Here is a 26,798-nt window from a genome sequence, read left to right as displayed (position 1 = left end):
AGAACAAACAGTGAGCGACAGTTCAGAACAAACACCGACGGACAGTTCAGAACAAACACCGAGAGACAGTACAGAACAAACACCGAGAAACAGTTCAGAACAAACAGCGAGAGACAGTTCAGAACAAACACCGGGTGACAGGTCAGAACAAACACAGATGGACAGTTCAGAACAAACAGAGAGAGACAGATCAGAACAAACACTGACGGACAGTTCAGAACAAACACCGAATGAAAGTTCAGAACAAACACCAAGAGACAGTTCAGAACAAAAGCCGAGAGACAGTTCAGAACTAACACCGAGAGACAGTTCAGAACAAACACCGAGAGACAGTTCAGAACAAACACCGACGGACAGTTCAGAACAAACACCGAGAGACAGTTCAGAACAAACACCGAGAGACAGTTCAGAACAAACAACGACGGGCAGTTCAGAACAAACACAGACAGCCAGTTCAGAACAAACACAGACAGGGAGTTCAGAACAAACTCAGAGAGGCAGTTCAGAAAAAACTCCGAGAGACAGTTCAGAACAATCACCAACGGACAGTCCAGAACAAACAACGAGAGACAGTTCAGAACCAACACAGACAGGGAGTTCAGAACAATCTCCGAGAGACAGTTCAGAACAAACTCCGAGAGACAGTCCAGAACAAACAGTGAGAGACAGTTCAGAACAAACACCGTCGTGCAGTTCAGAACAAACACAGAGAGTCAGGTCAGTACAACCACCTACAGACTTTTCAGAACAAGCACCGATGGAAAGTTCAGAACAAACACCGAGAGACAGTTCAGAACAAACACCGAGAGACAGTTCAGAACAAACACCGAGAGACAGTTCAGAACAAAGACCGAGAGACAGTTCAGAACAAACACGGACGGACAGTTCAGAATAAACACCGAGAGACAGTTCAGAACAAACACCGAGAGACAGTTTGGAACAAACACCGAGAGACAGTTCGGAACAAACACCGAGAGGCATTTCAGAACAAACACCGAGAGACAGTTCAGAACTAACACCGCGAGACAGTTCTGAACAAACACCGAGAGACAGTTCAGAACAAACACCGAGTGACAGTTCAGAATAAACACCGAGAGACAGTTCAGAACAAAACAGTGAGCGACAGTTCAGAACAAACACCGAGAGACAGTTCAGAACAAACACCGAGAGACACTTCAGAACAAACACCGACGAACAGTTCAGAACAAACACCGAGAGACAGTTCAGAACAAACACCGAGAGACAGTTCAGAACAATCACCGAGAGACAGTTGAGAACAAACACTGAGAGACAGTTCAGAACAAACACCGAGAGACAGTTCAGAACAAACACCGAGAGACAGTTCAGAACAATCACCGAGAGACAGTTGAGAACAAACACCGAGAGACAGTTCAGAACAAACACCGAGAGACAGATCAGAACAATCACCGAGAGACAGTTCAGAACAATCACCGAGAGACATTTCAGAACAATCACCGAGATACAGTTCAGAACAAACACCGAGAGACAGTTCAGAACAAACACCGAGAGACAGTTCAGAACAAACTCCGAGACACAGTCCAGAACAAACACCGATGGAAAGTTCAGAACAAACACCGAGAGACAGTTCAGAACAAACACCGAGAGACAGTTCAGAACAAACTCCGAGAGACAGTTCAGAACAAACACCGACGGGCAGTTCAGAACAAACACCGAGAGACAGTTCAGAACAAACAGTGAGAGACAGTTCAGAACAAACACCGAGAGACAGTTCAGAACAAACAGTGAGCGACAGTTCAGAACAAACACCGACGGACAGTTCAGAACAAACACCGAGAGACAGTACAGAACAAACACCGAGAAACAGTTCAGAACAAACAGCGAGAGACAGTTCAGAACAAACACCGGGTGACAGGTCAGAACAAACACAGATGGACAGTTCAGAACAAACAGAGAGAGACAGATCAGAACAAACACTGACGGACAGTTCAGAACAAACACCGAATGAAAGTTCAGAACAAACACCAAGAGACAGTTCAGAACAAAAGCCGAGAGACAGTTCAGAACTAACACCGAGAGACAGTTCAGAACAAACACCGAGAGACAGTTCAGAACAAACACCGACGGACAGTTCAGAACAAACACCGAGAGACAGTTCAGAACAAACACCGAGAGACAGTTCAGAACAAACAACGACGGGCAGTTCAGAACAAACACAGACAGCCAGTTCAGAACAAACACAGACAGGGAGTTCAGAACAAACTCAGAGAGGCAGTTCAGAAAAAACTCCGAGAGACAGTTCAGAACAATCACCAACGGACAGTCCAGAACAAACAACGAGAGACAGTTCAGAACCAACACAGACAGGGAGTTCAGAACAATCTCCGAGAGACAGTTCAGAACAAACTCCGAGAGACAGTCCAGAACAAACAGTGAGAGACAGTTCAGAACAAACACCGACAGACAGTTCAGAACAAACACCGAGAGACAGTTCAGAACAAACACCGAGAGACAGTTCAGAACAAACACCGACGTTCAGTTCAGAACAAACACAGAGAGTCAGGTCAGTACAACCACCGACAGACTTTTCAGAACAAACACCGATGGAAAGTTCAGAACAAACACCGAGAGACAGTTCAGAACAAACACCGAGAGACAATTCAGAAAAAACTCCGAGAGACAGTTCAGAACAAACACCGACGGGCAGTTCAGAACAAACACCGAGAGACAGTTCAGAACAAACACCGACGGGCAGTTCAGAAAAAACACAGAGAGGGAGTTCAGAACAAACTCCGCGAGACAGTTCAGAAAAAACTCCGAGAGACAGTTCGGAACAAACACAGAAAGACAGTTCAGAATAAACACCGAGAGACAGTTCGGAACAAACACCGAGAGGCATTTCAGAACAAACACCGAGAGACAGTTGAGAACAAACACCGACGGACAGTTCAGAACAAACACCGAGAGACAGTTCAGAACAAACAGTGAGCGACAGTTCAGAACAAACACCGAGAGACAGTGCAGAACAAACTCCGAGACACATATCAGAACAAACTCGCAGAGACAGTTCAGAACAAACACCGACGGACAGTTCAGAACAAACACCGACGGACAGTTCAGAACAAACTCCCAGAGACAGTTCAGAACAAACACCGAGAGACAGTTCAGAACAAACACCGAGAGACAGTTCAGAACAAACTCACAGAGACAGTTCAGAACAAACACCGAGAGGCATTTCAGAACAAACACCGAGAGACAGTTCAGAACTAACACCGAGAGACAGTTCAGAACAAACACCGACGGACAGTTCAGAACAAACACAGAGAGTCAGTTCAGAACAAACACAGAGAGTCAGTTCAGAACAAACACTGAGTGACAATTCAGAACAAACACCGTCGTGCAGTTCAGAACAAACACAGAGAGTCAGGTCAGTACAACCACCGACAGACTTTTCAGAACAAACACCGATGGAAAGTTCAGAACAAACACCGAGAGACAGTTCAGAACAAACACCGAGAGACAGTTCAGAACAAACACCGAGAGACAGTTCAGAACAAACACGGACGGACAGTTCAGAACAAACACCGAGAGACAGTTTGGAACAAACACCGAGAGACAGTTCGGAACAAACACCGAGAGGCATTTCAGAACAAACACCGAGAGACAGTTCAGAACTAACACCGAGAGACAGTTCTGAACAAACACCGAGAGACAGTTCAGAACAAACACCGAGTGACAGTTCAGAATAAACACCGAGAGACAGTTCAGAACAAAACAGTGAGCGACAGTTCAGAACAAACACCGAGAGACAGTTCAGAACAAACACCGAGAGACAGTTCAGAACAAACACCGACGAACAGTTCAGAACAAACACCGAGAGACAGTTCAGAACAAACACCGAGAGACAGTTCAGAACAAAACAGTGAGCGACAGTTCAGAACAAACACCGAGAGACAGTTCAGAACAATCACCGAGAGACAGATCAGAAAAAACACTGAGAGACAGTTCAGAACAAACACCGACGAACAGTTCAGAACAAACACCGAGAGACAGTTCAGAACAAACACCGAGAGACAGTTCAGAACAAACACCGAGAGACAGTTCAGAACAAAACAGTGAGCGACAGTTCAGAACAAACACCGAGAGACAGTTCAGAACAATCACCGAGAGACAGATCAGAAAAAACACTGAGAGACAGTTCAGAACAAACACCGACGAACAGTTCAGAACAAACACCGAGAGACAGTTCAGAACAAACACCGAGAGACAGTTCAGAACTAACACCGACGGACAGTTCAGAATAAACACCGACGGACAGTTCAGAACAAACACCGAGAGACAGTTCAGAACAAACACCGAGAGACAGTTCAGAACAAACACCGAGAGACAGTACAGAACAAACACCGAGAGACAGTTCAGAACAAATACCGAGAGACAGTTCAGAACTAACACCGAGAGACAGTTCAGAACAAACACCGAGAGACAGTTCAGAACAAACACCGAGAGACAGTTCGGAACAAACACCGAGAGACAGTTCGGAACAAACACCGAGAGACAGTTCAGAACAAACACCGAGAGACAGTTCGGAACAAACACCGAGAGGCATTTCAGAACAAACACCGAGAGACAGTTCAGAACTAACACCGAGAGACAGTTCTGAACAAACACCGAGAGACAGTTCAGAACAAACACCGAGTGACAGTTCAGAATAAACACCGAGAGACAGTTCAGAACAAACACCGAGAGACAGTTCAGAACAAAACAGTGAGCGACAGTTCAGAACAAACACCGAGAGACAGTTCAGAACAAACACCGAGAGACAGTTCAGAACAAACACCGAGAGACAGTTCAGAACAAACACCGACGAACAGTTCAGAACAAACACCGAGAGACAGTTCAGAACAAACACCGAGAGACAGTTCAGAACAAAACAGTGAGCGACAGTTCAGAACAAACACCGAGAGACAGTTCAGAACAATCACCGAGAGACAGTTGAGAACAAACACCGAGAGACAGTTCAGAACAAACACTGAGAGACAGTTCAGAACAAACACCGACGAACAGTTCAGACCAAACACCGAGAGATAGTTCAGAACAAGTAACGAGAGACAGTTCAGAACAAACACCGAGAGACAGTTCAGAACAAACACCGAGAGACAGATCAGAACAATCACCGAGAGACAGTTCAGAACAATCACCGAGAGACAGTTCAGAACAATCACCGAGAGACAGTTCAGAACAAACACCGAGAGACAGATCAGAACAATCACCGAGAGACAGTTCAGAACAATCACCGAGAGACAGTTCAGAACAATCACCGAGAGACAGTTCAGAACAAACACTGAGAGACAGTTCAGAACAAACACCGAAAGACAGTTCAGAACAAACTCCGAGAGACAGTTCAGAACAAACACCGACGGGCAGTTCAGAACAAACACCGAGAGACAGTTCAGAACAAACACCGACGGGCAGTTCAGAACAAACACAGAGAGGGAGTTCAGAACAAACACCGAGAGACAGTTCAGAACAAACACCGAGACACAGTTCAGAACAAACACCGAGAGACAGTTCAGAACAAACACCGAGAGACAGTTCAGAACAAACAGTGAGCGACAGTTCAGAACAAACACCGAGAGACAGTTCAGAACAAACACCGAGAGACAGTTCAGAAAAAACACCGAGAGACAGTTCGGAACAAACACCGAGAGACAGTTCAGAACAAACACCGACGGACAGTTCAGAACAAACACCGAGAGACAGTTCAGAACAAACACCGAGAGACAGTTCAGAACAAACACCGAGAAACAGTTCAGAACAAACACCGAGAGACAGTTCAGAACAAACAGAGAGAGACAGATCAGAACAAACACTGACGGACAGTTCAGAACAAACACCGAGAGACAGTTTAGTACAAACACAGACAGGGAGTTCAGAACAAACCCCGAGAGACAGTTCAGAACAAACACCGAGACACAGTTCAGAACTAACACCGAGAGACAGTTCAGAACAAACACCGAGAGACAGTTCAGAACAAACAGTGAGCGACAGTTCAGAACAAACACCGACGGACAGTTCAGAACAATCACCGAGAGACAGTTCAGAACAAACACCGAGAGACAGTTCAGAACAAACAGTGAGCGACAGTTCAGAACAAACACCGACGGACAGTTCAGAACAAACACCGAGAGACAGTACAGAACAAACACCGAGAAACAGTTCAGAACAAACACAGACAGACAGTTCAGAACAAACAGCGAGAGACAGTTCAGAACAAACACCGGGTGGCAGGTCAGAACAAACACAGATGGACAGTTCAGAACAAACAGAGAGAGACAGATCAGAACAAACACTGACGGACAGTTCAGAACAAACACCGAGTGAAAGTTCAGAACAAACACCAAGAGACAGTTCAGAACAAAAGCCGAGAGACAGTTCAGAACAAACAACGACGGGCAGTTCAGAACAAACACAGACAGCCAGTTCAGAACAAACACAGACAGGGAGTTCAGAACAAACTCAGAGAGGCAGTTCAGAAAAAACTCCGAGAGACAGTTCAGAACAATCACCAACGGACAGTCCAGAACAAACAGCGAGAGACAGTTCAGAACCAACACAGACAGGGAGTTCAGAACAATCTCCGAGAGACAGTTCAGAACAAACTCCGAGAGACAGTCCAGAACAAACAGTGAGAGACAGTTCAGAACAAACACCGACAGACAGTTCAGAACAAACACCGAGAGACAGTTCAGAACAAACACCGAGAGACAGTTCAGAACAAACACCGACGTTCAGTTCAGAACAAACACAGAGAGTCAGGTCAGTACAACCACCGACAGACTTTTCAGAACAAACACCGATGGAAAGTTCAGAACAAACACCGAGAGACAGTTCAGAACAAACACCGAGAGACAGTTCAGAACAAACTCCGAGAGACAGTTCAGAACAAACACCGACGGGCAGTTCAGAACAAACACCGAGAGACAGTTCAGAACAAACACCGACGGGCAGTTCAGAAAAAACACAGAGAGGGAGTTCAGAACAAACTCCGCGAGACAGTTCAGAAAAAACTCCGAGAGACAGTTCGGAACAAACACAGAAAGACAGTTCAGAACAAACACCGAGAGACAGTTCAGAACAAACACCGAGAGACAGTTCAGAACAAACAGTGAGCGACAGTTCAGAACAAACACCGACGGACAGTTCAGAACAAACACCGACGGACAGTTCAGAACAAACTCCCAGAGACAGTTCAGAACAAACACCGAGAGACAGTTCAGAACAAACACCGAGAGACAGTTCAGAACAAACTCCCAGAGACAGTTCAGAACAAACACAGAGAGGCATTTCAGAACAAACACGGAGAGACAGTTCAGAACTAACACCGAGAGACAGTTCAGAACAAACACCGACGGACAGTTCAGAACAAACACAGAGAGTCAGTTCAGAACAAACACAGAGAGTCAGTTCAGAACAAACACTGAGTGACAATTCAGAACAAACACCGTCGTGCAGTTCAGAACAAACACAGAGAGTCAGGTCAGTACAACCACCGACAGACTTTTCAGAACAAACACCGATGGAAAGTTCTGAACAAACACCGAGAGACAGTTCAGAACAAACACCGAGAGACAGTTCAGAACAAACACCGAGAGACAGTTCAGAACAAACACGGACGGACAGTTCAGAACAAACACCGAGAGACAGTTTGGAACAAACACCGAGAGACAGTTCGGAACAAACACCGAGAGGCATTTCAGAACAAACACCGAGAGACAGTTCAGAACTAACACCGAGAGACAGTTCTGAACAAACACCGAGAGACAGTTCAGAACAAACACCGAGTGACAGTTCAGAATAAACACCGAGAGACAGTTCAGAACAAAACAGTGAGCGACAGTTCAGAACAAACACCGAGAGACAGTTCAGAACAAACACCGAGAGACAGTTCAGAACAAACACCGACGAACAGTTCAGAACAAACACCGAGAGACAGTTCAGAACAAACACCGAGAGACAGTTCAGAACAAAACAGTGAGCGACAGTTCAGAACAAACACCGAGAGACAGTTCAGAACAATCACCGAGAGACAGATCAGAAAAAACACTGAGAGACAGTTCAGAACAAACACCGACGAACAGTTCAGAACAAACACCGAGAGACAGTTCAGAACAAACACCGAGAGACAGTTCAGAACTAACACCGACGGACAGTTCAGAATAAACACCGACGGACAGTTCAGAACAAACACCGAGAGACAGTTCAGAACAAACACCGAGAGACAGTTCAGAACAAACACCGAGAGACAGTACAGAACAAACACCGAGAGACAGTTCAGAACAAATACCGAGAGACAGTTCAGAACTAACACCGAGAGACAGTTCAGAACAAACACCGAGAGACAGTTCAGAACAAACTCCCAGAGACAGTTCAGAACAAACACCGAGAGGCATTTCAGAACAAACACCGAGAGACAGTTCAGAACTAACACCGAGAGACAGTTCAGAACAAACACCGACGGACAGTTCAGAACAAACACAGAGAGTCAGTTCAGAACAAACACAGAGAGTCAGTTCAGAACAAACACTGAGTGACAATTCAGAACAAACACCGTCGTGCAGTTCAGAACAAACACAGAGAGTCAGGTCAGTTCAACCACCGACAGACTTTTCAGAACAAACACCGATGGAAAGTTCAGAACAAACACCGAGAGACAGTTCAGAACAAACACCGAGAGACAGTTCAGAACAAAGACCGAGAGACAGTTCAGAACAAACACGGACGGACAGTTCAGAATAAACACCGAGAGACAGTTCAGAACAAACACCGAGAGACAGTTTGGAACAAACACCGAGACACAGTTCGGAACAAATACCGAAAGGCATTTCAGAACAAACACCGAGAGACAGTTCAGAACTAACACCGAGAGACAGTTCTGAACAAACACCGAGAGACAGTTCAGAACAAACACCGAGTGACAGTTCAGAATAAACACCGAGAGACAGTTCAGAACAAACACCGAGAGACAGTTCAGAACAAAACAGTGAGCGACAGTTCAGAACAAACACCGAGAGACAGTTCAGAACAATCACCGAGAGACAGTTGAGAACAAACACCGAGAGACAGTTCAGAACAAACACCGAGAGACAGTTCAGAACAAACACCGAGAGACAGATCAGAACAATCACCGAGAGACAGTTCAGAACAATCACCGAGAGACAGTTCAGAACAATCACCGAGAGACAGTTCAGAACAAACAGAGAGAGACAGATCAGAACAAACACTGACGGACAGTTCAGAACAAACACCGAGAGACAGTTTAGTACAAACACAGACAGGGAGTTCAGAACAAACCCCGAGAGACAGTTCAGAACAAACACCGAGACACAGTTCAGAACTAACACCGAGAGACAGTTCAGAACAAACACCGAGAGACAGTTCAGAACAAACACCAACGGACAGTCCAGAACAAACACCGAGAGACAGTTCAGAACAAACACCGAGACACAGTTCAGAAAAAACACCGAGAGACAGTTCGGAACAAACACCGAGAGACAGTTCAGAACAAACACCGACGGACAGTTCAGAACAAACACCGAGAGACAGTTCAGAACAAACACCGAGAGACAGTTCAGAACAAACACCGAGAAACAGTTCAGAACAAACACCGAGAGACAGTTCAGAACAAACAGAGAGAGACAGATCAGAACAAACACTGACGGACAGTTCAGAACAAACACCGAGAGACAGTTTAGTACAAACACAGACAGGGAGTTCAGAACAAACCCCGAGAGACAGTTCAGAACAAACAACGAGACACAGTTCAGAACTAACAGCGAGAGACAGTTCAGAACAAACACCGAGAGACAGTTCAGAACAAACAGTGAGCGACAGTTCAGAACAAACACCGACGGACAGTTCAGAACAAACACCGAGAGACAGTTCAGAACAAACAGTGAGAGACAGTTCAGAACAATCACCGAGAGACAGTTCAGAACAAACACCGAGAGACAGTTCAGAACAAACAGTGAGCGACAGTTCAGAACAAACACCGACGGACAGTTCAGAACAAACACCGAGAGACAGTACAGAACAAACACCGAGAAACAGTTCAGAACAAACACAGACAGACAGTTCAGAACAAACACCGGGTGACAGGTCAGAACAAACACAGATGGACAGTTCAGAACAAACAGAGAGAGACAGATCAGAACAAACACTGACGGACAGTTCAGAACAAACACCGAGTGAAAGTTCAGAACAAACACCAAGAGACAGTTCAGAACAAAAGCCGAGAGACAGTTCAGAACTAACACCGAGAGACAGTTCAGAACAAGCACGGAGAGACAGTTCAGAACAAACACCAACGGACAGTTCAGAACAAACACCGAGAGACAGTTCAGAACAAACACCGAGAGACAGTTCAGAACAAACAACGACGGGCAGTTCAGAACAAACACAGACAGCCAGTTCAGAACAAACACAGACAGGGAGTTCAGAACAAACTCAGAGAGGCAGTTCAGAAAAAACTCCGAGAGACAGTTCAGAACAATCACCAACGGACAGTCCAGAACAAACAGCGAGAGACAGTTCAGAACCAACACAGACAGGGAGTTCAGAACAATCTCCGAGAGACAGTTCAGAACAAACTCCGAGAGACAGTCCAGAACAAACAGTGAGAGACAGTTCAGAACAAACACCGACAGACAGTTCAGAACAAACACCGAGAGACAGTTCAGAACAAACACCGAGAGACAGTTCAGAACAAACACCGACGTTCAGTTCAGAACAAACACAGAGAGTCAGGTCAGTACAACCACCGACAGACTTTTCAGAACAAACACCGATGGAAAGTTCAGAACAAACACCGAGAGACAGTTCAGAACAAACACCGAGAGACAGTTCAGAACAAACTCCGAGAGACAGTTCAGAACAAACACCGACGGGCAGTTCAGAACAAACACCGAGAGACAGTTCAGAACAAACACCGACGGGCAGTTCAGAAAAAACACAGAGAGGGAGTTCAGAACAAACTCCGCGAGACAGTTAAGAAAAAACTCCGAGAGACAGTTCGGAACAAACACAGAAAGACAGTTCAGAACAAACACCGAGAGACAGTTCAGAACAAACACCGAGAGGCATTTCAGAACAAACACCGAGAGACAGTTGAGAACAAACACCGACGGACAGTTCAGAACAAACACCGAGAGACAGTTCAGAACAAACAGTGAGCGACAGTTCAGAACAAACACCGACGGACAGTTCAGAACAAACACCGACGGACAGTTCAGAACAAACTCCCAGAGACAGTTCAGAACAAACACCGAGAGACAGTTCAGAACAAACACCGAGAGACAGTTCAGAACAAACTCCCAGAGACAGTTCAGAACAAACACCGAGAGGCATTTCAGAACAAACACCGAGAGACAGTTCAGAACTAACACCGAGAGACAGTTCAGAACAAACACCGCCGGACAGTTCAGAACAAACACAGAGAGTCAGTTCAGAACAAATACAGAGAGTCAGTTCAGAACAAACACTGAGTGACAATTCAGAACAAACACCGTCGTGCAGTTCAGAACAAACACGGAGAGTCAGGTCAGTACAACCACCGACAGACTTTTCAGAACAAACACCGATGGAAAGTTCAGAACAAACACCGAGAGACAGTTCAGAACAAACACCGAGAGACAGTTCAGAACAACGACCGAGAGACAGTTCAGAACAAACACGGACGGACAGTTCAGAATAAACACCGAGAGACCGTTCAGAACAAACACCGAGAGACAGTTTGGAACAAACACCGAGAGACAGTTCGGAACAAACACCGAGAGGCATTTCAGAACAAACACCGAGAGACAGTTCAGAACTAACACCGAGAGACAGTTCTGAACAAACACCGAGAGACAGTTCAGAACAAACACCGAGTGACAGTTCAGAATAAACACCGAGAGACAGTTCAGAACAAAACAGTGAGCGACAGTTCAGAACAAACACCGAGAGACAGTTCAGAACAAACACCGAGAGACAGTTCAGAACAAACACCGAGAGACAGTTCAGAACAAACACCGACGAACAGTTCAGAACAAACACCGAGAGACAGTTGAGAACAAACACCGAGAGACAGTTCAGAACAAACACTGAGAGACAGTTCAGAACAAACACCGACGAACAGTTCAGAACAAACACCGAGAGACAGTTCAGAACAAACACCGAGAGACAGATCAGAACAATCACCGAGAGACAGTTCAGAACAATCACCGAGAGACAGTTCAGAACAATCACCGAGAGACAGTTCAGAACAAACACCAAGAGACAGTTCACAACAAACTCCGAGACACAGTCCAGAACAAACACCGATGGAAAGTTTAGAACAAACACCGAGAGACAGTTCAGAACAAACTCCGAGACACAGTCCAGAACAAACACCGATGGAAAGTTCAGAACAAACACCGAGAGACAGTACAGAACAAACACCGAGAGACAGTTCACAACAAAATCCGAGACAAAGTCCAGAACAACCACCGATGGAAAGTTCAGAACAAACACCGAGAGACAGTTCAGAACAAACACCGAGAGACAGTTCAGAACAAACTCCGAGAGACAGTTCAGAACAAACACCGACGGGCAGTTCAGAACAAACACCGAGAGACAGTTCAGAACAAACACCGACGGGCAGTTCAGAACAAACACAGAGAGGGAGTTCAGAACAAACTCCGCGAGACAGTTCAGAAAAAACTCCGAGAGACAGTTCAGAACAAACACCGAGAGGCATTTCAGAACAAACACCGAGAGACAGTTCAGAACAAACACCGACGGACAGTTCAGAACAAACACAGAGAGTCAGTTCAGAACAAACACAGAGAGTCAGTTCAGAACAAACACTGAGTGACAATTCAGAACAAACACCGTCGTGCAGTTCAGAACAAACACAGAGAGTCAGGTCAGTACAACCACCGACAGACTTTTCAGAACAAACACCGATGGAAAGTTCTGAACAAACACCGAGAGACAGTTCAGAACAAACACCGAGAGACAGTTCAGAACAAACACCGAGAGACAGTTCAGAACAAACACGGACGGACAGTTCAGAACAAACACCGAGAGACAGTTTGGAACAAACACCGAGAGACAGTTCGGAACAAACACCGAGAGGCATTTCAGAACAAACACCGAGAGACAGTTCAGAACTAACACCGAGAGACAGTTCTGAACAAACACCGAGAGACAGTTCAGAACAAACAGCGAGTGACAGTTCAGAATAAACACCGAGAGACAGTTCAGAACAAAACAGTGAGCGACAGTTCAGAACAAACACCGAGAGACAGTTCAGAACAAACACCGAGAGACAGTTCAGAACAAACACCGACGAACAGTTCAGAACAAACACCGAGAGACAGTTCAGAACAAACACCGAGAGACAGTTCAGAACAAAACAGTGAGCGACAGTTCAGAACAAACACCGAGAGACAGTTCAGAACAATCACCGAGAGACAGATCAGAAAAAACACTGAGAGACAGTTCAGAACAAACACCGACGAACAGTTCAGAACAAACACCGAGAGACAGTTCAGAACAAACACCGAGAGACAGTTCAGAACAAACACCGAGAGACAGTTCAGAACAAAACAGTGAGCGACAGTTCAGAACAAACACCGAGAGACAGTTCAGAACAATCACCGAGAGACAGATCAGAAAAAACACTGAGAGACAGTTCAGAACAAACACCGACGAACAGTTCAGAACAAACACCGAGAGACAGTTCAGAACAAACACCGAGAGACAGTTCAGAACTAACACCGACGGACAGTTCAGAATAAACACCGACGGACAGTTCAGAACAAACACCGAGAGACAGTTCAGAACAAACACCGAGAGACAGTTCAGAACAAACACCGAGAGACAGTACAGAACAAACACCGAGAGACAGTTCAGAACAAATACCGAGAGACAGTTCAGAACTAACACCGAGAGACAGTTCAGAACAAACACCGAGAGACAGTTCAGAACAAACACCGAGAGACAGTTCGGAACAAACACCGAGAGACAGTTCGGAACAAACACCGAGAGACAGTTCAGAACAAACACCGAGAGACAGTTCGGAACAAACACCGAGAGGCATTTCAGAACAAACACCGAGAGACAGTTCAGAACTAACACCGAGAGACAGTTCTGAACAAACACCGAGAGACAGTTCAGAACAAACACCGAGTGACAGTTCAGAATAAACACCGAGAGACAGTTCAGAACAAAACAGTGAGCGATAGTTCAGAACAAACACCGAGAGACAGTTCAGAACAAACACCGAGAGACAGTTCAGAACAAACACCGAGAGACAGTTCAGAACAAACACCGACGAACAGTTCAGAACAAACACCGAGAGACAGTTCAGAACAAACAGCGAGAGACAGTTGAGAACAAACACCGAGAGACAGTTCAGAACAAACACTGAGAGACAGTTCAGAACAAACACCGACGAACAGTTCAGACCAAACACCGAGAGATAGTTCAGAACAAGTAACGAGAGACAGTTCAGAACAAACACCGAGAGACATTTCAGAACAAACACCGAGAGACAGATCAGAACAATCACCGAGAGACAGTTCAGAACAATCACCGAGAGACAGTTCAGAACAATCACCGAGAGACAGTTCAGAACAAACACCGAGAGACAGATCAGAACAATCACCGAGAGACAGTTCAGAACAATCACCGAGAGACAGTTCAGAACAATCACCGAGAGACAGTTCAGAACAAACACCGAGAGACAGTTCAGAACAAACACCGAGAGACAGTTCAGAACAAACACCGAGAGACAGTTCAGAACAAACACCGAGAGACAGTTCAGAACAAACACCGACGGGCAGTTCAGAACAAACACCGAGAGACAGTTCAGAACAAACACCGAGAGACAGTTCAGAACAAACACCGACGGGCAGTTCAGAACAAACACAGAGAGGGAGTTCAGAACAAACACCGAGAGACAGTTCAGAACAAACACCGAGACACAGTTCAGAACAAACACCGAGAGACAGTTCAGAACAAACACCGAGAGACAGTTCAGAACAAACAGTGAGCGACAGTTCAGAACAAACACCGAGAGACAGTTCAGAACAAACACCGAGAGACAGTTCAGAAAAAACACCGAGAGACAGTTCGGAACAAACACCGAGAGACAGTTCAGAACAAACACCGACGGACAGTTCAGAACAAACACCGAGAGACAGTTCAGAACAAACACCGAGAGACAGTTCAGAACAAACACCGAGAAACAGTTCAGAACAAACACCGAGAGACAGTTCAGAACAAACAGAGAGAGACAGATCAGAACAAACACTGACGGACAGTTCAGAACAAACACCGAGAGACAGTTTAGTACAAACACAGACAGGGAGTTCAGAACAAACCCCGAGAGACAGTTCAGAACAAACACCGAGTCACAGTTCAGAACTAACACCGAGAGACAGTTCAGAACAAACACCGAGAGACAGTTCAGAACAAACAGTGAGCGACAGTTCAGAACAAACACCGACGGACAGTTCAGAACAATCACCGAGAGACAGTTCAGAACAAACACCGAGAGACAGTTCAGAACAAACAGTGAGCGACAGTTCAGAACAAACACCGACGGACTGTTCAGAACAAACACCGAGAGACAGTACAGAACAAACACCGAGAAACAGTTCAGAACAAACACAGACAGACAGTTCAGAACAAACAGCGAGAGACAGTTCAGAACAAACACCGGGTGACAGGTCAGAACAAACACAGATGGACAGTTCAGAACAAACAGAGAGAGACAGATCAGAACAAACACTGACGGACAGTTCAGAACAAACACCGAGTGAAAGTTCAGAACAAACACCAAGAGACAGTTCAGAACAAAAGCCGAGAGACAGTTCAGAACTAACACCGAGAGACAGTTCAGAACAAACACCGAGAGACAGTTCAGAACAAACACCGACGGACAGTTCAGAACAAACACCGAGAGACAGTTCAGAACAAACACCGAGAGACAGTTCAGAACAAACAACGACGGGCAGTTCAGAACAAACACAGACAGCCAGTTCAGAACAAACACAGACAGGGAGTTCAGAACAAACTCAGAGAGGCAGTTCAGAAAAAACTCCGAGAGACAGTTCAGAACAATCACCAACGGACAGTCCAGAACAAACAGCGAGAGACAGTTCAGAACCAACACAGACAGGGAGTTCAGAACAATCTCCGAGAGACAGTTCAGAACAAACTCCGAGAGACAGTCCAGAACAAACAGTGAGAGACAGTTCAGAACAAACACCGACAGACAGTTCAGAACAAACACCGAGAGACAGTTCAGAACAAACACCGAGAGACAGTTCAGAACAAACACCGACGTTCAGTTCAGAACAAACACAGAGAGTCAGGTCAGTACAACCACCGACAGACTTTTCAGAACAAACACCGATGGAAAGTTCAGAACAAACACCGACAGACAGTTCAGAACAAACACCGAGAGACAGTTCAGAACAAACTCCGAGAGACAGTTCAGAACAAACACCGACGGGCAGTTCAGAACAAACACCGAGAGACAGTTCAGAACAAACACCGACGGGCAGTTCAGAAAAAACACAGAGAGGGAGTTCAGAACAAACTCCGCGAGACAGTTCAGAAAAAACTCCGAGAGACAGTTCGGAACAAACACAGAAAGACAGTTCAGAACAAACACCGAGAGACAGTTCAGAACAAACACCGAGAGACAGTTCAGAACAAACAGTGAGCGACAGTTCAGAACAAACACCGACGGACAGTTCAGAACAAACACCGACGGACAGTTCAGAACAAACTCCCAGAGACAGTTCAGAACAAACACCGAGAGACAGTTCAGAACAAACACCGAGAGACAGTTCAGAACAAACTCCCAGAGACAGTTCAGAACAAACACAGAGAGGCATTTCAGAACAAACACGGAGAGACAGTTCAGAACTAACACCGAGAGACAGTTCAGAACAAACACCGACGGACAGTTCAGAACAAACACAGAGAGTCAGTTCAGAACAAACACAGAGAGTCAGTTCAGAACAAACACTGAGTGACAATTCAGAACAAACACCGTCGTGCAGTTCAGAACAAACACAGAGAGTCAGGTCAGTACAACCACCGACAGACTTTTCAGAACAAACACCGATGGAAAGTTCTGAACAAACACCGAGAGACAGTTCAGAACAAACACCGAGAGACAGTTCAGAACAAACACCGAGAGACAGTTCAGAACAAACACGGACGGACAGTTCAGAACAAACACCGAGAGACAGTTCAGAAAAAACACCGAGAGACAGTTCGGAACAAACACCGAGAGACAGTTCAGAACAAACACCGACGGACAGTTCAGAACAAACACCGAGAGACAGTTCAGAACAAACACCGAGAGACAGTTCAGAACAAACACCGAGAAACAGTTCAGAACAAACACCGAGAGAGACAGATCAGAACAAACACTGACGGACAGTTCAGAACAAACACCGAGAGACAGTTTAGTACAAACACAGACAGGGAGTTCAGAACAAACCCCGAGAGACAGTTCAGAACAAACACCGAGACACAGTTCAGAACTAACACCGAGAGACAGTTCAGAACAAACACCGAGAGACAGTTCAGAACAAACAGTGAGCGACAGTTCAGAACAAACACCGAGAGACAGTTCAGAACAAACACCGAGAGACAGTTCAGAACAAACACCGAGAGACAGTTCAGAACAAACACCGAGAGACAGTTCAGAACAAAACAGTGAGCGACAGTTCAGAACAAACACCGAGAGACAGTTCAGAACAATCACCGAGAGACAGATCAGAAAAAACACTGAGAGACAGTTCAGAACAAACACCGATGAACAGTTCAGAACAAACACCGAGAGACAGTTCAGAACTAACACCGACGGACAGTTCAGAATAAACACCGACGGACAGTTCAGAACAAACACCGAGAGACAGTTCAGAACAAACACCGAGAGACAGTTCAGAACAAACACCGAGAGACAGTACAGAACAAACACCGAGAGACAGTTCAGAACAAATACCGAGAGACAGTTCAGAACTAACACCGAGAGACAGTTCAGAACAAACACCGAGAGACAGTTCAGAACAAACTCCCAGAGACAGTTCAGAACAAACACCGAGAGGCATTTCAGAACAAACACCGAGAGACAGTTCAGAACTAACACCGAGAGACAGTTCAGAACAAACACCGACGGACAGTTCAGAACAAACACAGAGAGTCAGTTCAGAACAAACACAGAGAGTCAGTTCAGAACAAACACTGAGTGACAATTCAGAACAAACACCGTCGTGCAGTTCAGAACAAACACAGAGAGTCAGGTCAGTTCAACCACCGACAGACTTTTCAGAACAAACACCGATGGAAAGTTCAGAACAAACACCGAGAGACAGTTCAGAACAAACACCGAGAGACAGTTCAGAACAAAGACCGAGAGACAGTTCAGAACAAACACGGACGGACAGTTCAGAATAAACACCAAGAGACAGTTCAGAACAAACACCGAGAGACAGTTTGGAACAAACACCGAGACACAGTTCGGAACAAATACCGAAAGGCATTTCAGAACAAACACCGAGAGACAGTTCAGAACTAACACCGAGAGACAGTTCTGAACAAACACCGAGAGACAGTTCAGAACAAACACCGAGTGACAGTTCAGAATAAACACCGAGAGACAGTTCAGAACAAACACCGAGAGACAGTTCAGAACAATCACCGAGAGACAGTTGAGAACAAACACCGAGAGACAGTTCAGAACAAACACCGAGAGACAGTTCAGAACAAACACCGAGAGACAGATCAGAACAATCACCGAGAGACAGTTCAGAACAATCACCGAGAGACAGTTCAGAACAATCACCGAGAGACAGTTCAGAACAAACAGAGAGAGACAGATCAGAACAAACACTGACGGACAGTTCAGAACAAACACCGAGAGACAGTTTAGTACAAACACAGACAGGGAGTTCAGAACAAACCCCGAGAGACAGTTCAGAACAAACACCGAGACACAGTTCAGAACTAACACCGAGAGACAGTTCAGAACAAACACCGAGAGACAGTTCAGAACAAACACCAACGGACAGTCCAGAACAAACACCGAGAGACAGTTCAGAACAAACACCGACGGACAGTTCAGAACAAACACCGAGAGACAGTTCAGAACAAGCAGTGAGAGACAGTTCAGAACAATCACCGAGAGACAGTTCAGAACAAACAGTGAGCGACAGTTCAGAACAAACACCGACGGACAGTTCAGAACAAACACCGAGAGACAGTACAGAACAAACACCGAGAAACATTTCAGAACAAACACAGACAGACAGTTCAGAACAAACACCGGGTGACAGGTCAGAACAAACACAGATGGACAGTTCAGAACAAACAGAGAGAGACAGATCAGAACAAACACTGACGGACAGTTCAGAACAAACACCGAGTGAAAGTTCAGAACAAACACCAAGAGACAGTTCAGAACAAAAGCCGAGAGACAGTTCAGAACTAACACCGAGAGACAGTTCAGAACAAACACCGAGAGACAGTTCAGAACTAACACCGAGAGACAGTTCAGAACAAACACCGAGACACAGTTCAGAACTAACACCGAGAGACAGTTCAGAACAAACAACGACGGGCAGTTCAGAACAAACACAGACAGCCAGTTCAGAACAAACACAGACAGGGAGTTCAGAACAAACTCAGAGAGGCAGTTCAGAAAAAACTCCGAGAGACAGTTCAGAACAATCACCAACGGACAGTCCAGAACAAACAGCGAGAGACAGTTCAGAACCAACACAGACAGGGAGTTCAGAACAATCTCCGAGAGACAGTTCAGAACAAACTCCGAGAGACAGTCCAGAACAAACAGTGAGAGACAGTTCAGAACAAACACCGACAGACAGTTCAGAACAAACACCGAGAGACAGTTCAGAACAAACACCGAGAGACAGTTCAGAACAAACACCGACGTTCAGTTCAGAACAAACACAGAGAGTCAGGTCAGTACAACCACCGACAGACTTTTCAGAACAAACACCGATGGAAAGTTCAGAACAAACACCGAGAGACAGTTCAGAACAAACACCGAGAGACAGTTCAGAACAAACTCCGAGAGACAGTTCAGAACAAACTCCGACGGGCAGTTCAGAACAAACACCGAGAGACAGTTCAGAACAAACACCGACGGGCAGTTCAGAAAAAACACAGAGAGGGAGTTCAGAACAAACTCCGCGAGACAGTTAAGAAAAAACTCCGAGAGACAGTTCGGAACAAACACAGAAAGACAGTTCAGAACAAACACCGAGAGACAGTTCAGAACAAACACCGAGAGGCATTTCAGAACAAACACCGAGAGACAGTTGAGAACAAACACCGACGGACAGTTCAGAACAAACACCGAGAGACAGTTCAGAACAAACAGTGAGCGACAGTTCAGAACAAACACCGACGGACAGTTCAGAACAAACTCCCAGAGACAGTTCAGAACAAACACCGAGAGACAGTTCAGAACAAACACCGAGAGACAGTTCAGAACAAACTCCCAGAGACAGTTCAGAACAAACACCGAGAGGCATTTCAGAACAAACACCGAGAGACAGTTCAGAACTAACACCGAGAGACAGTTCAGAACAAACACCGCCGGACAGTTCAGAACAAACACAGAGAGTCAGTTCAGAACAAACACAGAGAGTCAGTTCAGAACAAACACTGAGTGACAATTCAGAACAAACACCGTCGTGCAGTTCAGAACAAACACGGAGAGTCAGGTCAGTAGAACCACCGACAGACTTTTCAGAACAAACACCGATGGAAAGTTCAGAACAAACACCGAGAGACAGTTCAGAACAAACACCGAGAGACAGTTCAGAACAACGACCGAGAGACAGTTCAGAACAAACACGGACGGACAGTTCAGAATAAACACCGAGAGACCGTTCAGAACAAACACCGAGAGACAGTTCGGAACAAACACCGAGAGGCATTTCAGAACAAACACCGAGAGGCATTTCAGAACAAACACCGAGAGACAGTTCAGAACTAACACCGAGAGACAGTTCTGAACAAACACCGAGAGACAGTTCAGAACAAACACCGAGTGACAGTTCAGAATAAACACCGACGGACAGTTCAGAACAAACAGAGAGAGACAGTTCAAAACAAACACCGAGAGACAGTTCAGAACAAAACAGTGAGCGACAGTTCAGAACAAACACCGAGAGACAGTTCAGAACAAACACCGAGAGACAGTTCAGAACAAACACCGAGAGACAGTTCAGAACAAACACCGACGAACAGTTCAGAACAAACACCGAGAGACAGTTGAGAACAAACACCGAGAGACAGTTCAGAACAAACACTGAGAGACAGTTCAGAACAAACACCGATGAACAGTTCAGAACAAACACCGAGAGACAGTTCAGAACAAACACCGAGAGACAGATCAGAACAATCACCGAGAGACAGTTCAGAACAATCACCGAGAGACAGTTCAGAACAATCACCGAGAGACAGTTCAGAACAAACACCGAGAGACAGTTCACAACAAACTCCGAGACACAGTCCAGAACAAACACCGATGGAAAGTTTAGAACAAACACCGAGAGACAGTTCAGAACAAACTCCGAGACACAGTCCAGAACAAACACCGATGGAAAGTTCAGAACAAACACCGAGAGACAGTACAGAACAAACACCGAGAGACTGTTCACAACAAACTCCGAGACAAAGTCCAGAACAACCACCGATGGAAAGTTCAGAACAAACACCGAGAGACAGTTCAGAACAAACACCGAGAGACAGTTCAGAACAAACTCCGAGAGACAGTTCAGAACAAACACCGACGGGCAGTTCAGAACAAACACCGAGAGACAGTTCAGAACAAACACCGACGGGCAGTTCAGAACAAACACAGAGAGGGAGTTCAGAACAAACTCCGCGAGACAGTTCAGAAAAAACTCCGAGAGACAGTTCAGAACAAACACCGAGAGGCATTTCAGAACAAACACCGAGAGACAGTTCAGAACAAACACCGAGAGACAGTTCAGAACAAACACCGAGAGACAGTTCAGAACAAACTCCCAGAGACAGTTCAGAACAAACACCGAGAGGCATTTCAGAACAAACACCGAGAGACAGTTCAGAACTAACACCGAGAGACAGTTCAGAACAAACACCGACGGACAGTTCAGAACAAACACAGAGAGTCAGTTCAGAACAAACACAGAGAGTCAGTTCAGAACAAACACTGAGTGACAATTCAGAACAAACACCGTCGTGCAGTTCAGAACAAACACAGAGAGTCAGGTCAGTTCAACCACCGACAGACTTTTCAGAACAAACACCGATGGAAAGTTCAGAACAAACACCGAGAGACAGTTCAGAACAAAGACCGAGAGACAGTTCAGAACGAACACGGACGGACAGTTCAGAATAAACACCGAGAGACAGTTCAGAACAAACACCGAGAGACAGTTTGGAACAAACACCGAGACACAGTTCGGAACAAACACCGAAAGGCATTTCAGAACAAACACCGAGAGACAGTTCAGAACTAACACCGAGAGACAGTTCTGAACAAACACCGAGTGACAGTTCAGAACAAACACCGACAGGTAGTTCAGAACAAACACCGAGAGACAGTTCAGAACAATCACCGAGAGACAGTTGAGAACAAACACCGAGAGACAGTTCAGAACAAACACCGACGAACAGTTCAGAACAAACACCGAGAGACAGTTCAGAACAAACACCGAGAGACAGATCAGAACAATCACCGAGAGACAGTTCAGAACAATCACCGAGAGACAGTTCAGAACAATCACCGAGAGACAGTTCAGAACAAACACCGAGAGACAGTTCAGAACAAACACCGAGAGACAGTTCAGAACAAACTCCGAGACACAGTCCAGAACAAACACCGATGGAAAGTTCAGAACAAACACCGAGAGACAGTTCGGAACAAACACCGAGAGACAGTTCAGAACAAACTCCGAGAGACAGTTCTGAACAAACACCGAGAGACAGTTCAGAACAAACACCGACGGGCAGTTCAGAACAAACAACGAGAGACAGTTCAGAACAAACACCGACGGGCAGTTCAGAACAAACACAGAGAGGGAGTTCAGAACAAACTCCGCGAGACAGTTCAGAAAAAACTCCGAGAGACAGTTCAGAACAAACACCGAGAGGCATTTCAGAACAAACACCGAGAGACAGTTCAGAACAATCACCGAGAGACAGTTCAGAACAATCACCGAGAGACAGTTCAGAACAAACACCGAGAGACAGTTCAGAACAAACTCCGAGAGACAGTTCAGAACAAACACCGACGAACAGTTCAGAACAAACACCGAGAGACAGTTCAGAATAAACACCGAGGGACAGTTCAGAACAAACACCGAGAGACAGTTCAAAACAAACACCGAGAGACAGATCAGAAAAAACACCAAGAGACAGTTCAGAACAAACACCGACGGACAGTTCAGAACAAACACCGAGGGACAGTTCAGAACAAACACCGAGAGACAGTTCAGAACAAACACCGAGAGACAGTTCAGAACAAACACCGACTGACAGTTCAGAACAAACACCGAGAGAAAGCTCAGAACAAGTAACGAGAGACAGTTCAGAACAATCACCGAGAGACAGTTCAGAACAAACACCGACGGACAGTTCAGAACAATCACCGAGAGACAGTTCAGAACAAACACCGACGGACAGTTCAGAACAAAGACCGAGAGACAGCTCAGAACAAGTAACGAGAGACAGTTCAGAACAAACACAGACGGACAGTTCAGAACAAACAGTGAGAGACAGTTCAGAACAAACTCCGAGAGACAGTTCAGAACTAACACCGAGAGACAGTTCAGAACAAACACCGACGGACAGTTCAGAACAAAGACCGAGAGACAGCTCAGAACAATCACCGAGAGACAGTTCAGAACAATCACCGAGAGACAGTTCAGAACAAACACCGAGAGACAGATCAGAACAATCACCGAGAGACAGTTCAGAACAATCACCGAGAGACAGTTCAGAACAATCACCGAGAGACAGTTCAGAACAAACACCGAGAGACAGTTCACAACAAACTCCGAGACACAGTCCAGAACAAACACCGATGGAAAGTTTAGAACAAACACCGAGAGACAGTTCAGAACAAACTCCGAGACACAGTCCAGAACAAACACCGATGGAAAGTTCAGAACAAACACCGAGAGACAGTACAGAACAAACACCGAGAGACAGTTCACAACAAACTCCGAGACAAAGTCCAGAACAACCACCGATGGAAAGTTCAGAACAAACACCGAGAGACAGTTCAGAACAAACACCGAGAGACAGTTCAGAACAAACTCCGAGAGACAGTTCAGAACAAACACCGACGGGCAGTTCAGAACAAACACCGAGAGACAGTTCAGAACAAACACCGACGGGCAGTTCAGAACAAACACAGAGAGGGAGTTCAGAACAAACTCCGCGAGACAGTTCAGAAAAAACTCCGAGAGACAGTTCAGAACAAACACCGAGAGGCATTTCAGAACAAACACCGAGAGACAGTTCAGAACAAACACCAACGGACAGTCCAGAACAAACACCGAGAGACAGTTCAGAACAAACACCGAGACACAGTTCAGAAAAAACACCGAGAGACAGTTCGGAACAAACACCGAGAGACAGTTCAGAACAAACACCGACGGACAGTTCAGAACAAACACCGAGAGACAGTTCAGAACAAACACCGAGAGACAGTTCAGAACAAACACCGAGAAACAGTTCAGAACAAACACCGAGAGACAGTTCAGAACAAACAGAGAGAGACAGATCAGAACAAACACTGACGGACAGTTCAGAACAAACACCGAGAGACAGTTTAGTACAAACACAGACAGGGAGTTCAGAACAAACCCCGAGAGACAGTTCAGAACAAACACCGAGACACAGTTCAGAACTAACAGCGAGAGACAGTTCAGAACAAACACCGAGAGACAGTTCAGAACAAACAGTGAGCGACAGTTCAGAACAAACACCGACGGACAGTTCAGAACAAACACCGAGAGACAGTTCAGAACAAGCAGTGAGAGACAGTTCAGAACAATCACCGAGAGACAGTTCAGAACAAACACCGAGAGACAGTTCAGAACAAACAGTGAGCGACAGTTCAGAACAAACACCGACGGACAGTTCAGAACAAACACCGAGAGACAGTACAGAACAAACACCGAGAAACATTTCAGAACAAACACAGACAGACAGTTCAGAACAAACACCGGGTGACAGGTCAGAACAAACACAGATGGACAGTTCAGAACAAACAGAGAGAGACAGATCAGAACAAACACTGACGGACAGTTCAGAAGAAACACCGAGTGAAAGTTCAGAACAAACACCAAGAGACAGTTCAGAACAAAAGCCGAGAGACAGTTCAGAACTAACACCGAGAGACAGTTCAGAACAAACACCGAGAGACAGTTCAGAACTAACACCGAGAGACAGTTCAGAACAAACACCGAGAGACAGTTCAGAACTAACACCGAGAGACAGTTCAGAACAAACAACGACGGGCAGTTCAGAACAAACACAGACAGCCAGTTCAGAACAAACACAGACAGGGAGTTCAGAACAAACTCAGAGAGGCAGTTCAGAAAAAACTCCGAGAGACAGTTCAGAACAATCACCAACGGACAGTCCAGAACAAACAGCGAGAGACAGTTCAGAACCAACACAGACAGGGAGTTCAGAACAATCTCCGAGAGACAGTTCAGAACAAACTCCGAGAGACAGTCCAGAACAAACAGTGAGAGACAGTTCAGAACAAACACCGACAGACAGTTCAGAACAAACACCGAGAGACAGTTCAGAACAAACACCGAGAGACAGTTCAGAACAAACACCGACGTTCAGTTCAGAACAAACACAGAGAGTCAGGTCAGTACAACCACCGACAGACTTTTCAGAACAAACACCGATGGAAAGTTCAGAACAAACACCGAGAGACAGTTCAGAACAAACACCGAGAGACAGTTCAGAACAAACTCCGAGAGACAGTTCAGAACAAACACCGACGGGCAGTTCAGAACAAACACCGAGAGACAGTTCAGAACAAACACCGACGGGCAGTTCAGAAAAAACACAGAGAGGGAGTTCAGAACAAACTCCGCGAGACAGTTAAGAAAAAACTCCGAGAGACAGTTCGGAACAAACACAGAAAGACAGTTCAGAACAAACACCGAGAGACAGTTCAGAACAAACACCGAGAGGCATTTCAGAACAAACACCGAGAGACAGTTGAGAACAAACACCGACGGACAGTTCAGAACAAACACCGACGGACAGTTCAGAACAAACACCGACGGACAGTTCAGAACAAACTCCCAGAGACAGTTCAGAACAAACACCGAGAGACAGTTCAGAACAAACACCGAGAGACAGTTCAGAACAAACTCCCAGAGACAGTTCAGAACAAACACCGAGAGGCATTTCAGAACAAACACCGAGAGACAGTTCAGAACTAACACCGAGAGACAGTTCAGAACAAACACCGCCGGACAGTTCAGAACAAACACAGAGAGTCAGTTCAGAACAAACACAGAGAGTCAGTTCAGAACAAACACTGAGTGACAATTCAGAACAAACACCGTCGTGCAGTTCAGAACAAACACGGAGAGTCAGGTCAGTAGAACCACCGACAGACTTTTCAGAACAAACACCGATGGAAAGTTCAGAACAAACACCGAGAGACAGTTCAGAACAAACACCGAGAGACAGTTCAGAACAACGACCGAGAGACA

Source organism: Hypanus sabinus, chromosome 12 (assembly GCF_030144855.1).
Source record: "Hypanus sabinus isolate sHypSab1 chromosome 12, sHypSab1.hap1, whole genome shotgun sequence".
In the NCBI taxonomy this organism is placed as follows: domain Eukaryota; kingdom Metazoa; phylum Chordata; class Chondrichthyes; order Myliobatiformes; family Dasyatidae; genus Hypanus; species Hypanus sabinus.
This window is presented reverse-complemented; position numbering follows the sequence as displayed.